Here is an 18,325-nt window from a genome sequence, read left to right as displayed (position 1 = left end):
AGTTACATGAGACATGATTTGATGATGACATCATGGTCATGGTTAATATGAGGTCATCATTTTCATATAGGTCAACATCCCTGAGTTTCATGTTATGGACCATGACAATTCGGAGAATGTGGTTCTCCAAACGAGGGAACATGGAGGTGTGAATATTGAAGTAGAAGGTAACGATACCATGGAAGAAGATTAGGATATGAAGATCACGATGATCAAGATGATAATGATGATGGTGATGATGATGCAAAGTTTGATGTACCTTTACTTGAGAAGGTAGAGCAGCCCCTATATGAAGGCTCCAAAACAACTCTTCTTTCCACTGTATTGCTATTGGTGAACTTGAAGGTAATGAGTGGTTTATCCAATGTAGCAATGACACGTATGTTAAGGTATGCCATCTTCTTTCATTATTTTACTTGTAGTTTCCTTTCAATTAACATTGGGTTCGTGTAGGAATTAATATTCTTTAAATTAAGAAATTATATTTTTGGTCGTAGTTTGATAGGTGAGTGTTTGTTACCACCATCAAACATTCTACCTCGCTCATACCGAGAATTATCTGCCATCATGAAAGATATTGGAATGGAGTATCAAACAATAGATGCATGTCCGAATGATCATATTATATATTATAAATAGCATGAATTTGCAACACAATGCCCTACTTGTCATATCAGTAGATATCAATCAGATCGATTAACAAAAAAGGTGCCTCGCAAGGTTCTTCGGCATATTCCCATTATTCCATGTCTGCAACGATTATTCAAGTGCAATAGCTTGGCACAATTTATGGATTACCATGCACACAATAGAAGTCAAGATGACATTATGCGAATGCCTATAGATGGTTTGGCATTTAAGGAAATAGAGCAAAAATGGTGACACTTCAAAGAAGAACCTCGTAATCTCAAGCTTTCATTGGCAGTAGATGGTGTCAATCCTTATGGAGAGATGAGATCTACTTACTTAGTGTGGGTTGTTTTTGTTATCAACAATAACATACCTCCTTGGTTGTCCATAAAGAGAGAGCACATAATGTTGACACTGATTGTTCCAGGTATTTTTTGATTTAGTGGTCATCTAAATTAATTTATTATTACTAATCCATCAAATGGTCAAAATAATTATGTAATTTTTTTGCTCATTAAACTAGGTAAGTACCGAGTCAAAGATATCAATGTATATATTGAACCCCTTATCGACGAGTAGGTGGTGTTATGGAATGGGGTTACTATGTATTACATTTGTAGACCAATAGGACAAAGACAATTTCAATTTCATACAATGCTTGTATGGACAATACACGATGCCCCTGGGCTAACACATTTTTGTGGTATGTTCTCTTCTTGACACCTCTTTTTTGGTATGTCAAAGTTAATACATTTAATCCAATTATACACGATCTTGCAGGTCTTCAGACAAAGGGTAAATTTGCATGTCCAGTTTGTGGTCTAAAGATGAAATCTCGTCATTCAAAAAGTTTAAGAAAGTAGGTGTTTGATGAGAATAGACACTTTCTGCACAAAAATCATAAGTACTGAATTACCGAAAAACATCTTTTCAATGGTCTAGAAGAGACTACATCAAATCCATAGAGAATGACACCTCGCCTATGGAAGTTGGCATACAATAAAATAAATTGTCGAGGTCATGTCATTCCATTTGATGCTTTTTGTTTCAAATTTATATTTTGATATTGTGTTTTGTTTACTGATGATGTGATTGATGGTTGTGAAGGTCGTCAAGACATCAATGTCCAACTTCCAAAAGGACTAAAAATTTATCGTACACAATTTACTAGGTTGTCATACTATGAGCAACTCCCAATTGTGCATTTGTTTGATTGTATGCATATTGGAAAGAATGTAGCAGAGACATTATGGAAAATCTTGGATGGAAGGTGTGACAAAGATCAAATTGTCAAAACTTGTAGTGACATTGAAGAATCCAACCATGCAATGAAAAATGGTATTCGACCAAATAACAATGGAGACCGGATTGATACAAGTGCCCTTAGTTGGTTATTGTCAGAGCAGTAGAGCAATGCTATAAAAGAAGTCATAAAAAAATACGATTTCCCACAGGATTTTCTGCAAACATAAACAATGTCATATCAAATAAAAGTGAATTTGGGCTAGGGTTGAAACCACACGATTGGCATACATTTATTAAGGTAATTTATGTTATTTTGTATTCACTATATATTTATATACTGCATGTAGTTTCAATTGCATTCTTTTATAAAATATTGACAAGATCATTTTACAAATATTGTAGTACGTTCTACCTCTATCTCTCCCACACCACTTTGCCAACAATGTCAAACAGGTTATATATGATCTTGGAAAATACATGAGGTGGTTGTCATCTAAAGAAATCAATAAAGAAGATATAAAATATTGGAAGAGAAAAATTCCTCTTCTGATGTGTGAAATGCAAAAGTGTCTACCTCCAAGTTTTTTCAGTGCACAAGAACACTACCTCATACATCAAGTTGAGGAAATTGAATTGTGTGGACCTGTACCAACCAGGTCAATGTGGATGGTTGAGAGGCACTTGAAATTTTTGAAAGGCTTGGTTCGACAGAGAGCACATCCTAAGGGTTCTATGGTGGAGGGATATATGGTATACCAGACCATAGTGTACATTACTAAATATCTTCCTAAGTTTGCAACAAACATCCATGTAGATCATATTTGGCATCCCAACTCAATTAAAAAATTCGAAGGGGAGTACTTGATGGGAAAAGGTAGATCAAGGAAAGTGAGAGGTAAATCTAAGATTTTATTTTAGTTAATTAATTCATATAAATCTTCAATATAAGTTATTTTTGATTGGCGTATTTATTTGAAACAGGTGGTCGAGGGTGGGATGCAATACATTTGTATATTGCGAACAATCTTGATTGGATGACGGAATGGATTGAATGATGTTAACAAAATGGTTGCTCATTAACATGGGAAGGTGTTGCTTCATTAGTTACAAAAGCTCATCGTAATGAAGATTCCAATGTTATGCCGATGGTAGTTGATGTAGTAAATGGTTTAAGAGGTGGAGAGGTACATAGAAATTTATTAATGATCATAACTCGATGTATGTTTCATATCAACTGACGATACAAATAATTTACATAGACTTCAAAAATTGCAGGTCAAGCACCACAAAGCTATGTACTATCATGGCCACAAATTTTGCATAAAAAGGTTGGATGACACAAAGAAAACTTGTGATTCTAGGATAACTACAGTTTTCGAGGTCACCAATATATCATCTAGAAGCGACATACATCCTCAACAATCTCAAAATCAATACTATGGCATCTTGGATGATATAATTGAGTGTGAATTTAACACCTTCAAAGTAGTTCTATTCGTCGTCAAATGGTACAAGTTACGACTAAATCAAAATGATCCAGATAGAACGGTTATTCAACATGATAATGGATTTACAATGATCAATACAAGGTCGTTTGAGCCAGTTGGAGATGAGCCCTATGTTCTTCCAAGCCAATGTGAGCAAGTGTTTTACTTAGAGGTTCCAAATAAATAGGGTTGGTCATTTGTTGTTAGACATGATCCAAGAGGAAGGCCGATAAAGTATAATGTTATGGAAGAAGAAGATATTCAAGAAGCAGATGATGAAGATCAAGATGATGGTGATGACGATGATGGTGATGGTGATGGTGATGATGATGATGATGATGGTGATGATGATGATGATGGCGATGGTGATGATGGCGATGATGATGGTGATGATGGCGATGATGATGGCGATGATGATGGTGATGATGGCAATGATGATGATGATGATGATGATGATGATGATGAAGAAGAAGATAATCAATGACTACAAACATTGTCACCCCTTCTATTGACGATCTTGCATTCCATATATAAGGTAAATTTGTTCATGTTTATGATGTTGCATATTGTTCATGTTGTCTTCTAAGTTATTTGTAGCATACACATATCATGTAATTTTTAGCAAAATTAAGATAAATTATTAACATATGCAGGAAATTTGATTATATATTTATTGTGTTCATTTCTAATGATTACAACATATGTTATTTACAGTTACCAATGTTTATGTTGTGTCTGATTATGACCCTTTTTGCAAACAGTCAATTGACTACAGGTACAGCATCACCCCTTCTGTTGACATGTTTGCGATGTTGCCTATTGTTCATGTTGTCTTCTAAGTTATTGGTAGCAAACGTGTATCATGTAATTTTTAGCTAACATAAGGTAAATGATTAACATATTCAAGAAATTTTATTACATATTTATTTTGTTCATTTCTAATGATTACAACATAGGTTATTTATAATTACCAATATTTATATTGTGTCTGATTGTCACCCTTTTTGCAAACAGTCAATTGACTACAGGAGTTTTGACTCGTTTGGCATGGATTGTGCACAGTGACATGGATCAGCAGGTATAAGTCAATAAATAGACATAATTTTCTTATATTCTTCTTGTTTATCATTGAGCACGTATGTTATAAATAGACATTATATAATCATATAATGTATATATAGACAAATAAGGTTCGTATAGAAATATAATTGTATAATCACTTTCAACTTACTACATTTTATATATGTCACTTTCACTTTCCATTTGATGGATTGCAGGACCCACCAAATAGGTACTTGTCAGATCTATCTACATCGAATGAGGGAAATGGTAGATGAAAGCTCTACATGTAGTACAACTAAAAGAGGGAGATCAACTAGAGGTCAAAAGAATAGAAAAAAAATTGATAAACGCATGCAATTTTTTCTTGCTAATGGGGGGTCATGTTCTTATGATGATGAGACCAAAGGCGACATCAAGGTGCCCTTTCGGTACTCACACATTGAGAAAGAATGGATACCCAACGAGCTACCTCCAATTAACAAAGATTTTTGTGTTAATGAGAGGATATATCGTATTGCTCCATCTTCATTACATGGTTTGGGCCTATTTTCCATGGATGGGATAAAGGTATGTTACAACAAAGTTGTCAAATTGTTCAAGTATGTCGGTCCATGTTACAATTACAATAATTGGATGCGGATTATTCGATATAAAAAAAGTATGCGTAGGTATGGGGTATCAGGTAATTATATACAACGGAAAGAAAATGATCAAAGTAAAAGATTTGCTATGTACATTGATGGGAGACCAAAAGCAATAGGTAATATTGCAGGTTTTATAAATAGTACGCGACCTGCTTCAACTAGTAAGAAGCCTAATTGCATATTTGAGGCACGTGAGGGGAATGAAGTTTTTGTTTGTGCAATAAAATCAATAAGTGCAGGGGAAGAACTGCTAATTGATTACCATTTAAATCGCATAGATACAAACAATGTTACTATCATGAGGGCTATAAGTACTATTTACCATTTTGTTAATAAGTTTTTTTTTGCTGTCTATTGCTTTTAGTTAGCTGAATTTTTTATGTTTAATCTTTGTTACAGGATGATATGGAACTGACAGATGATAGAGGTCAGCAGGATGCTACTCCCACCCCTTCTTCAGCGAGGGTAAACCTTTTTGAAACTGTACAAATTAGATAGTTGAAAAATTTTATATTATTACGTTATTTTATTTACGATTTTTGAGTTTTTATGATAGTTTTACTAATATTCCTCTCACAATTTGATGTTCAGGATAAGGGTAAAGCAGTAGCAGTGACCACCGAGCCACTAGCTATGCATTCTGATGAGGCCAATATTGATGATACTCCTAATTTTATAAAAATGTTGAAAAAAAAAATTAGGCAAATTAATTTAGAAGCAATGAAAATTTTGGATGAGGCAAATATGGAACCCAAGGAGATGAGGAAGAGGCTATCAGAATTGAAAGTGCAAGCTCAGCATTATGAAATAGGCTCCAATGAATATTTAGTTATAACAAAAGTTCAATCAAGATTTATATTTTATAATATTTTATGTTGTGAAGTAAAATATGTAATATGTGCAAAAATACTTTATTGATGCAATTTTTTTAAAGAGTTGTAAGAAACTTTAACTACTAAATTCTTGTTATACAAGAAATTTTGGGAATTGAACCAAAACGTGGTCAAGGACAACGCAGTAAGGGCGGTAGTAGCAGAGTTCTGGTTGCCACTGGTAAAATAATCTTTTAGTTGACAAGTTAGAAGGAATTTTTTATTTCAAACATTCAAAACTTCTTAACTCTTACTTTTATTATTTCAGAATGTCTTTGCCTACAATGTATTGTTCAAGTCATCTAGTGCAGGAGACTCCTACGAGGTTGATGGATGCTTGTACGAGATTGCCGACTGCAATGTCAGCAACAAGGGGACATCCAGCTAGTAAATACTTGTTTTTCTATATTTGGTTTTATGTTAATTATGAGTTGATAATATGTACTTTAAACTTGGGATGCATCACATAGTGTATTGTTTTTTTTGTGGTAGGAGATGCATCGTTTGGTACGCCACCAAATGCGGATCATAGTACATCTATTGGTGATAATTCACCATAATTTCCTAGAGCTACCCGTGTTTCTAGCACGAGATCTATGGAGACATCGTTGTTGATTGACCATAATGAATTAATGCCTTTGAAATGTCCTAAGCTTCTAGGTACTTTAAATAATTATTTTTTATATTGTAATAAGGATTTTCTTGCAAGATGCAAACATGATAGGAAGTGGTGAATGCAAGGGCTTTTGATGTGGAGTGATGCCTCATGACCTTTAGTGTGTCATATTGTGCAAATTGTTTAATTGTTCTGGAATTTATTTTTATTAGGGTTTTGGTAGGATCATCTGAATTATCAATGACCTTTTGTCTATACCAGTAATTCTCTAGTTTAGTAATTTAGTACATTGCAATTTCATGCTTTGAGTAGAAGATACTAACTAATTTTTCTACAGAGAACCAAAAGTGGGAGTCTTCTTTCATATGATTCATTTTAATGGTTTTTACTATTAATTATCCCATGACATTTTTTGCAGCAAATGATATATTTTGTACGAGGCTTTATGACCTCACATTGCGAAGATTCGGGCCCACTATACGTACTAGGTTGCTGTACATCATAACTGAACTAATTTTATCCCACTATTTTTTTTCATATCATTAATTGGTGCAACATTTTTCCTTTCATTTGAGTCTTTTCTTATACTAGCTATATCTAACAATTTTGTGTTTTTTTCTTAAAAGGTCGAACTACCAATCACAAAAATTAAAAGATGAGCTCATCAAAGATATAGAGCATGAGTTTGGTAGTAATATTTTTTATTGTAAGAAATTGTTACAAAAAGCTGTCAGACATCTTAAGGTTGTGAGGGACACATATAGAAAGAGCCTTGTCCACAACCCGAAGTATGAGCGTCCTCCCTTTTTTTTAGTGAGGGACTGGAATGAGTTCATTTTGGATGCAAAGGAGAAAGGGCAACGTCCACCAAAAGAAAGTGCACCAGCAAATCCAAAAAGGTATGCAATAGTATTAACTACTAGTACATTAATGAGCAAATTTAGGGTTCAACTTCAGTATCAACAATTTCAACTAGGTCAATTTAATCTATCTATTGATGAAAGGTATGTAAGTCATATGCTGAAACAATTGCTTATAAATCTCAATCTCAATCTGGGCATAAATCATACATAAGATATATTGAAAAAATGAAGCCCTTTATTCATATTTAGGGACAAATTTTAGAGCCTGTGTCTCATATGGGTTCTTTTCTCAAATTTTATCTTCGCTGAACTCAAACTCTAATTCAACTAAGAAATTCCTACTCAAAGTTGTGACAATCGAATCTTGTGATATGATGTACCATGTTAGATTTTGAGTCATAAAAATAGGCAATGCCTTCACCACTATACTTGTTGACTTTCCCTTTCTTTTACAATAATTGCTTGCTATCATGAGTTTCCTATCCCCTGTTTTCTTTTGGGTCATGTGTGCATCAAATCTGCACTTAATCTGCATCTAAATCCTGATGAAATCCATCATTGAAGATATCAAATCCCATATTCTGTAGTATTCTGTTAACTATGATAATAGTATATAATGTTGTCATTAGTGATTGTTATTTTATACTGTCATCAATTCCATTTTGTGCTTTTTTGCATATCAAAAAAGAAGTGCATATACACTATACATCAGATTTAAGTGTGAAGCATCATAAAATCTAATCTCTATCTTCAGATAACAATGTAGTCTGAGAATCTTAAAGAATTTAAAGCTGAGAATTTCGACCACATCTAAAATCCATTCTTCTTTCTTAGTATTTTATGTTGCTATTGAAGCTTTGATCACATGGATTATGTGTCTATACCCAACCAATAGATTATCCTTTTTAGGGAATCCCTACTTTTTCTCCTGTGGAAATTGTAAAGATGGAAACTCATTAAGAGATTTTTCCTGATATCACCCTGCTTCCAATCTTTCTCTTCCATTCCTTAGCTCTTTGCAAGCTCACAAAAGGCGTATTAGCTTTGGTAACATGTTAATTATTTGTGTGTAGACTAATTCAAACACATATATCAATGAAGTAAAGAGACAAAGTACCAAGCCTAACACATCTACCTCGGGGGAGCACTCTTAAAATACAACATAATGTACAACAAAATTCATAGTGTGTACAAATGACTTTTCATGTGATTTGAACCTTCACCTACACCTCTTGTTCCTTTACATTCTCATCCTTTTGAATTCAATATTTCTCGCTATGTTGTTTTGTCAAAATCCCTAAAATAGGAGTTATTTCTCCAACATACTACCACACATAATCCTCAATTTTGGTATTTAAATTTTGTTATTGTAAATATGAAAGGTATGTAATTCATATGCTAACACAATTGCTTATAAATCTCAATCTCAATCTGGGCATAAATCCTACATAAGATATATTGACAAATGAAGATATATTGACAAATGAAGCTTCTAATATGTTCTCTCTATGACCAAAGGCACTCACCCTTATAAAACCTTCACCTGCGGGTCCAAACCCACTTCCTGGAGTTGTAACTATATGTGCTTTCTCAAGGATCTTAGTAAAAATATCCCATGAATTTTGACCAGGAAATCGAACCCATACATATGGCACATTTTTTCCTCCAAAGACATCAAACCCAAGTGAAGTAAATGTTTCCACAATGATTCTAGTATTCTCTTTATATCATCTAACATATTTCAAACTTTTCATAGGTTGCAGGACACATCAAAGGCAACAAAGGCGAGGCTGGAAAAGGTTGGGCAGTACAAACTTGGCTTTGGGGGATATTCGAAAATCAAAGCATGTATTGTAAGTAGCAATAAATGAATTGCAAAGAAAAATTATTTATAACATGAAAATAATTTTTTTAATTAATAAAAAAATGTAGGGCATTGATTTTAATCTGGAGGCCACAAAAGAACACAAAAAAATTGCCTTCAAGCAAGGCTATGCAGCGATGGCTGAACGCCTACGGCAAGCTTCCATTGCCCCAACCGAACAGTCTTCTGCATCATGTGCACATGTAAATATGCCAAAAAATATATTAGAAATTGAATACTTGAGCAATAATTTATTTGATAATAATGTGCATGACATTGCAATGTAGCCCGCTAATCCTGACATAGATCATACGCAGCATCATGAAGCCCCTTATGTGCATCGTACCGTCGATGGAGGTGCTCATTTGTTATTTAAAACTAATTATGTAATTATTAATACAATTTAACATCTTTAATTGAACTTGGTGTAACCTTTTTGTGTTCAGGATATAGAATCATGTCGTGCTGAACGAGTGCTAGAGGATGTTTAGACTGATCAGCAGGTAGATCATGTGGCACATTCAAGTAAAGAAAAACTATGTTTTGTTCTTTTAAATTAATTTTTTGATTTGTAGTTCTTTTACTTAAATAAAAACTCATAATTCACTAATATAAAATGGTGGGAATTTAACCTCATGAAGTACTTGTTATTGCAGCGGACCCCCCTTTGGTGCAGCGGCCTCATGGTGTTCTTGAACAGATTAGGAGGAGACATGTGTTAGAACCAGTAGAGGAGGGGGATCCTAACGAGGACATTGATATTCCTCTTAGAAATTTTATGAAAAAAAGAAACAGCAAGAAAGAAAAAAAGAGATGATTATTCATGAATGACTTACTCTTGAATATTGTTAATGAATATTGTGTTAATGAATTATTCATGAATGACTTACTCTTGAATGTTGTGTGTTAATGAATTATTCGTGAATGTTGTGTGTTTATGAATTTTGTGTTATTGAATGTTATCATGTGATTATAATGACTGAATGTTCTATTTCAAAAATGGATGAATTGAATGTTATTAAATGTTAATGGGGAATTTAGAGTGATGTTGGGGGGGGGGGGTGGTGGAGGGGCCAAATGAGCTTCCACCTTCACGTGGTTGGCCGTGTTAAGTAGAGAATATTTAACTATTCTCGAAACCAAGTGAAGCTCAAACTTTAAAGATAAGCTTATAGTTAATAGTGACAACCAATTAGCAAGTCGAAATGAAGTTCTTCATTACAGGTACCTTTTTAGTTTTTAAAGCACGATATCATGTTTTAATATTGTATAGTTTTTTTCTCTTAAGTTAAAGTATTCTTTTACTATAACAACATAATTTATGACCATTTTAGTAACTATTCTAACATTGCTTTATAACAAATCTTGTTTCTCAGATGTTGAGCATGGATGCAGTTGTGCAATTGGTGTTTCAGAGTATTGGTGTGGTTTATGAATACATAGGAACATCACCACTTTATGTGTATGTGAGTACTTTTCCTGATGGCATCAAACATCCTGATGACGTTCTTGGGGCTTTGTCTTTGATCATATATTTTCTCACTCTTTTGCCCCTCGTCAAATACATCTTCATTGTATTGTGGGCCAAAGATAATGGAGATGGTAAGATTATAACAGCTCTAGTTTCACTTTTTTTTTAGGTCAAAGTTTGATCTTTTTGATGTGAAAACATGTGTTCTAAGTTTAAAGGGATGGTTTCTTTTGCAGGTGGAACATTTTCTCTTTATTCTTTGATTTGCCGCCATGAAAATGTAAGCATGATACCCAATCACCAGGAAGAAGACAAGAAACTCTACTCATAGACACTTGAAGTTGCAGGTAGATAGCCCAATAGAGCCATTAGGATAAAGGAATCTCTTGAAAAAAGTAACTTTACCAAGAGATGTTTGTTAATACTAGCCCTTGTGGGGACTTGTATGGTTATAGGAGATGGCGTCCTCACCCCTTGCATCTCTAGTACATATTATTGCTTTTACAATATGTAATGCTTTTTGTTGTTATTTTTCAATATATTGTATGCTTGTTATATCAATGTTTCAATAGTGTGATCTATTATCATATGTTAAAAATCAAATGATCTCGAAGTCTACTTAATTCACAATAAATCCCTTAGATTGTACAAAATTTGTTAACTTTTCCCTTTCATTTGTTCAAGTAGTTTCACTAACACTTAATTTTTGGATATATTTTAGTTCTTTCAACAGTGGAGGGAATCAAAAGGGTGGAAAAGTCGCTCAACCAAGGTGAGTTTTTGGCATTTTCTCACATTATAATATTTGAGATGGGTAGGAAGGTTATGGTGAGAAGAAAACATGAACACGAAATTAGATTGATAAACTAATGACATTTCATTCTTTGTCCTATTCCTCAATTTCGTGCTTGGGTTTTATAACCCCAATTGATCTTTCTTTAAAAAATTATTCCATTTCTTTTATGAATTCTGAAGTCAGGAATCTCTGAAATTGTAATGACTTTGCAAGGTATCCCAGCAAATCTCAAATTCACATTCTTTTTTTTCTATCTTAAAGTCTTGCCGGTAGGAAATTGTGATCTTGTGTTGAATACACATGTTAACATGCGAATTTATCTGACTTTCTCTTTGGACCTACTTTTGGTGTAATCTTAGAACCCATATTGTTGTACTCAAATTTGGAAGGCGTGCTGGAGATGGCATAGATGTGAAATGCCTGTGTTTGGAAAGCTGTTTGGTTTTTATCTTGATTGATGAATAGTTTGTTGTCATTATGTGGATAATGGCTTCAGTTACGGGCATCTTATCTTTCCAAAAGATGTCATACCTAATGACCTGAGAACATCCTGAAATTTTGACGTGTTATATTTGATTTGAAGGAGGAAGAAGTACAAACGATTCAAAAGGTTGTCTAGAATGAGAGAGTAGTGTGCTTCCATAGTTTTTATCTATCTTATTTAAGTATATTGGAATGACTTGAATATTTTTAAATGTAGGAAGAACTGTGCCAAAAAGAACGTAAAAATTGGGATGAATTTCGAAGATTGCTGGAGGATCATAAAGCAACTGGCCTACTTATAGCAAAGACACACTTCATTTGAAGCAGGCTCTTTGCTTTATGATCCTCCAGTTCTTTGATAAAGCAAAGAACTGGAGGATCATAAAGAAAAGAGCCTGCTTCAAATACATCTGGTTCACCACCCAAGGATTTGTTTGAAGATGTTGCAAAAGGGATGAAAAAGCAGGTAAGAAAGTTGCATATATTTTAATGATTTGATTGCAGGATTTAATTACACTTTCACAATTAGGCTTGCAATCATTATTACTCAAGGCAATGTATGTTTGATTCCTTTGATGTAACCATTTTTTGAATATGTATCTTTGGCAGTACCAGGAGGACAAATCAAACATAAAAGATGCTATGGAGTCAGGAAAGGTGTGCCTTTTGTGCTTTAAGATTTTCCATTGGATGTAAAATATATTGTAATCTTTTTGATGTAATGATTGCAGCTTGCAGTAACATCAGCATGGACTCTTGACAAGTTCAAAGCCTCCATTGGGGGAACTATATGATTTGGCTGCTGCATCTGAAACAAATCTTAAGGTTTGTTTTGGTTACATTTCTAGATTTTTTGTCTCAGCTAGAGAAGACTTCACAATAAAAGTATTTGGTATTTTCCTTTGAACAATGTTGTCACATATTGTGATGTTCCTAGTAACTACTATTTATACAAACAAGGATCTTATCCTTATGTTCCATATGACTCTGGTTCCTAATTGACTCGATCATTGCATCAGCTATATTATGTTTTCACTCATTTGCACTGGTAAGTAGTTGCTGGAAGTGAATCGCTATCATAAATGCATTAGTATATTCTCATTAGTGGATAATAGATTTTTATTAGGTTAAACTAAAACAATTGCAAATGTTGAAAGTAATGCAAGTTGTTTTGGGATATATGATTTTGTTAGGTCTTACTGACATCTTGTGTATTGCTTGCAACTTGTGTTTGAAGATGTGATTGAACAAGTAAAGGAAAAGGAAGAGAAAGAAGCAAAAAGGAGGGAAAGGTTGCTAGATGATTTCATGGCTTTGCTTTATTCTCTAAAGGTTTACATTATTCATTTTGGAAAAAATCCTTCTAATGCAGTCTCTTTTTCCTCTACTACTTTTACACCTGGAGTAAAATTTCACAGAGTTTTGTACATTTAAAATCCTGAATATGTATGAATTTCTATTCTTATCATAAACGAATTTCTATCTATGTAACAATAAATTAGTTATATATTGTTTTTCCATTTCAAGAAATTGTTGCTTCCTCAGAATGGGAGGATTGCATACATTTTCTCAAAGATACGGAAGTATACAGGTAAAAGAGCCACTATCAGGAATTAATCTTATTGTGAGTAATTAAAGGTAGTTATCATGTACCTTACACTAGTAGTAGCTATAAATATATTGGATATGAATATTCAGGGCAATTAGTGATGAATGCTTCTGTCGGGAGATATTTGATAAGTACATTGCAAATCTTCACGAAAAGGTTAAGGAAAACAAGCCCAAATGAGATGAAGAAGAGGTACATGACCTGATTATCATTTCCACTTTCATATCTAATTTTGTCAAGAACTAATTGTTGTTTAAATACCTTTTGAAAGCATATTTGGGTGAGTGTTGTACTAAGAATGCAAATTAGACCTCCTTATGAAGATAATTGTATTACTAACAAGTTATTTTAACTACTTTTACAAACTAGCTATTAGAAGCTAAATTTTTGCAAACTAGCCTTTATCAAGATCTGATATGACCCAGATGAGATGAGTTAGGGTTAGTGGACTAACCAACATGAAAGGTCATTCCATGTTGAACTAGAAAAAAATAATTTTAAAATTTAATATGAGAGGCACCCACCAGATAAGATTTGGATGTTGTCTACAAGCACAACTCTTAACTATGAAATTGTTATAATATAGTGTGTTAAGATTTGGATGCCTTAGTTCAATTTCCTCTTGGTAGAGTTTCAAACATTAGCTCAATGCAATCCTTTTGGTTTAAAATTTGACAAAAAAAGTTTCTTAAAATTCTTATAAATGAAAAAAAGTTTGTAAAAGAAGCCCTCATATTTCCATACAGTGAAATTTCTTTTTAATTACAAATTAGATTAATTGAAACTGTGAACTTCACTATACTATGACCATTTCAACCACTTAGGATAGCCCATACATTGCGACCAGTCTTTTTTCTTGTATTTGCAGCTTAAGTAGTTCACCAGCAACAATTTTTCTCTTCAGTTTTGCTACTATTAAGTTAATCCATACAACTAATTTCTTTTTATCCGAGCTTCTCTTCAAGGCTCTCATACATGAGGAAAATGGGGCAAAATTAGTGCCTTGGCTGTATTGATGTTTTCACATATTATTCATCAGACCTGATTAGAACTAACCTATGAGAACTTTTTGTCACAACAACTTTAGTAAGCATATTATTTGTGGAGTAGATACAAGGTTCTATCTACAGTATTGAATGCCTCGTAGATGGAGAAGAAGTCTAGTGCCAAGATTTGTACATTCCATAGAGATTTTTGCTGTCTTGATCACATGGCACCATCATTTTTTTGTTTGAGGTATAATACAAAATGGCGACGTACAAAATGTAAGGTTGCTCAATCAAATTATATTAAGTTCCTCATTTGCAGGAATGATTTAAACAGTTAATACTACAATATATTGCATTATTATTGATTAGTTTCGGAGGATGATGAAAGATTTTTAGGATAAGCAATCTATGGTTCAGAACATTTTGTTGCACCGTCATAAAAAAATCAACTCTTCCATGGACAAGTGAACTGCAACAATTGTCATCCTGACTATAATGATTACAAATATATGTATACATTATGGTTAACTTCAACAAAAGTCATTCTATTGGCACAAGATTCATATACATCGGCCATTTGTGAAGCAAATATTAGCCCAAAATAGTTGGAACACAGTCATCAATGTTAAAGCCAAAAGAAATACAAAAGTTGTCAACAACACTCTTGAAATTCTCTATGTATATCCTAAACAAATGTACTATCATCAAATGCACTTAACGATGATGTCAGCCATTCCAATATGCATGCAGCTTTAATGTTAAATGAAGATAATTATAATGTAACAATCGATCATTCTAGCGATTCTTTTGGCCACAGCTTCTTCCAGGCTAAAATCTCTTCCTCTGTAATTAACTTCTGAATGCCTCCATAAAATCCTTCAACCTCACCTCCTGCTTCATGATGACATTTCCTATTGATTGGAGCACATGTCCATCGAGAACCAGAGGTATATTGATGAAGAGATATTGAATCTTTTTAATATAACAACTAACTTGATAGCATTAATATACATTATGGATGAAGAGATGTTGAATCTTATTATGGACCTTATCCTTGGTGGCTATGAAACGACATCTAACTTGATAGCATTAATTTTGAAGTTTCTAACTGAATGCCCTAAGGCATTGGAGCATTATTAAAGAAAACATCAAGGGATAATATTTGAATTGTGGATATTTGTAAATTATGTTGGTTTTAGACAGTTATAATTATAGTTATATATGCGCTCTTATGATGATGTGATTGGGACTGTAAGTTTTTTTGTCACGTTTATCTGTTTGAAAAATAGATGAAATTATTGGTTTTCATTCCTAATAAATAATTATTTCCTAATTTTATTCTTCCCTGCAGGAACCAAAATTTAGACGCGCTATGCCAATTATTGCAAAGCCTTTGCTCTCATAGGAGCCTTCTAAACTCCACAAAATTTTAGTTGTAAAGCATAATTGCTCAGTGGAAACAGGATATCATGCACATTTCTTCCTCCTTTCCATTGTTTTGTATAAAATAAATCATTTGACGAACGAAACAATGGTGTGGAGGAAGAAATGTGCATGATACCTTGACTCTCATGCATCAAGCAATTACGCTTTATAATCAAGTTTTGTGCAGTTTTGAGCGCTCCTATGAGAGCAAAGCTGCTTTTTAAAAAAATGGGACAGCGTGTCTCAATTGCGACATATGTTGGTCTCAATTGCGACCAATCTTTGTCGCAATTGAGACACCAAATTGGCACCATTTACGTCGCGAGTATGGCTCCAACGTCGAAAGCTAAGGGTTTGTCGTCAGAATTCCAACTCAAAATTGGGCAAGTTTACGTCGAAATTGGGAAAATAACAGTTTAGGCTGGATAGAGAAATGGACGAAATTTGTGTCAGTAAATCGACGTTTATGTAGTCAAAATTCCGACGCGCAATGAATGTGGTGAAAAACTGACCAAATTTGTCCGACGATGACTTTGGTGGATTTAGCGACCAACTTGTGTCGAAATTGAGACCTTTTCGCGTCGCAAATTAGGTCTAAATTTACTAGTGGCAGAATTTGAAACCGTGACTGATGTAACACATTTTTTTTTTTCTAGACTTCCGCAATAGGCCATACTTCATTTACACAATTTGAGGTTCTTGCTACAAGCATCGCATGATTAATCATTCATGAACTAATTAGAGAAACCCTCAATAAGAGAGTTTGCGGACGTCTTTATGCAAACAGGGGACTAACTGAAATAATCTGGACAACACAAGATTTAGACTATTTCTAAAATTTGAACCTATGTGGATTTCTTCACATAGGGGATGTCTTGTTCCATGCCCTTCACTTGCATTTTGATTATCAGCTACATCTTTGAGAGACTGGATTTTAAAATTTAAACAACTGATCTTTCCTAGCGTTAGCGTTCAAAAGAATTAGCATGTTCACTTTGTATGTTATTCTTTTATTAGTACTAATCTACTTAAAGTGTGTACTTCTTGACATTTAATATTTTGTTTCATATTTCTTGACATTTAAAACTTATTTTTCTGCTTTTTGGTTGAAAACAGAACAAAGGAATTTTATACTGTTGTAACATAAATGATGCCAGTGAGCTCTGTCTACAGTTTTCTTATATTTTTATCTATTGCCAAAGTGCTAGAAGACATTCTGTAGAATCAAGATGAAGTTTAGATAAGTAAACACCTCAGAATATTATACTATTTCAAATTTAACTTGTGAATATAACACCACATTTGCACAAACAGAACAAAATTAAAGCTAAAAAAATTCTTATTTTTCTCTTCATCAAAAGTAGCATCAGTGGTATCACTTTGTTTGATCCAGAAGCAGTTGAGTGACACGTCTACCATCTACACCATAGTCACATTATAGTTTGCCAACTATGGCCAGACAAACCAAAGGTATATTGGAACTCAATTATATGAGTACACAATGGGAAAGATGGGTGTCACTGTAATACCTATCATTTAATTATCAATCGAACTGGTCTACATGGCTATTTGCAGAGGACGATAGATATCTTGCATAAAAGTCTTTTCTGCAACCCACGTATACTCGACAACACAATTGCGATAATGAGAAGAGTAGCCTGGGTGTATAAGGAAGATGGTCACATTTTTCTTAAATTTAGTCAAGATATTATAATAAATGTTTTTTGTGGGTGTTTGTTCTTAATACTACGATCACCATTTCTAACATCTTACATGATATCTGTATGTTTTTCCTCTTAGCCTCTCAAGTTATCTCGAAAACTCTTGCAGGCACATCAACAGATCAAATATTATTTATATGTGTGGCAAGGCATTCATATATTGAAGCAATAACTAGTAAGAGTCAGATTTGAGTGTGTCTAAATATCTTTATTTGTGCCCACATCTTGCAATAATGAACCAACACATTTGATATTATTATGTGCTGACCATTTGAGACTCCATAGCTATTATACCCCTTATATTAGTGGCAGTCTTAGCAGAAATCTCTCTTATGTAATGCTAGAAAACTATTGGGCCCACAAATAATCAATTATTTTCCATTCAACATTAAGACATATCATTGCTAATCAAACTGAAAAAGAATGTGGACTCCCATGCCATTTTTTAGCGTTGACAGGTAGAAAAGGTCGCCCTTGGCATTATTCTTTTTCTTTGGGAGATGATGAGCCTTTATAACAGGGCAGAAAGGCCGTTCCAGCTGTTTGTT

This window comes from Cupressus sempervirens, chromosome 7 (assembly GCF_028749045.1).
Source record: "Cupressus sempervirens isolate cs-2001-9-10 chromosome 7, ASM2874904v1, whole genome shotgun sequence".
Classification (NCBI taxonomy): Eukaryota; Viridiplantae; Streptophyta; class Pinopsida; order Cupressales; family Cupressaceae; genus Cupressus; species Cupressus sempervirens.
This window is presented reverse-complemented; position numbering follows the sequence as displayed.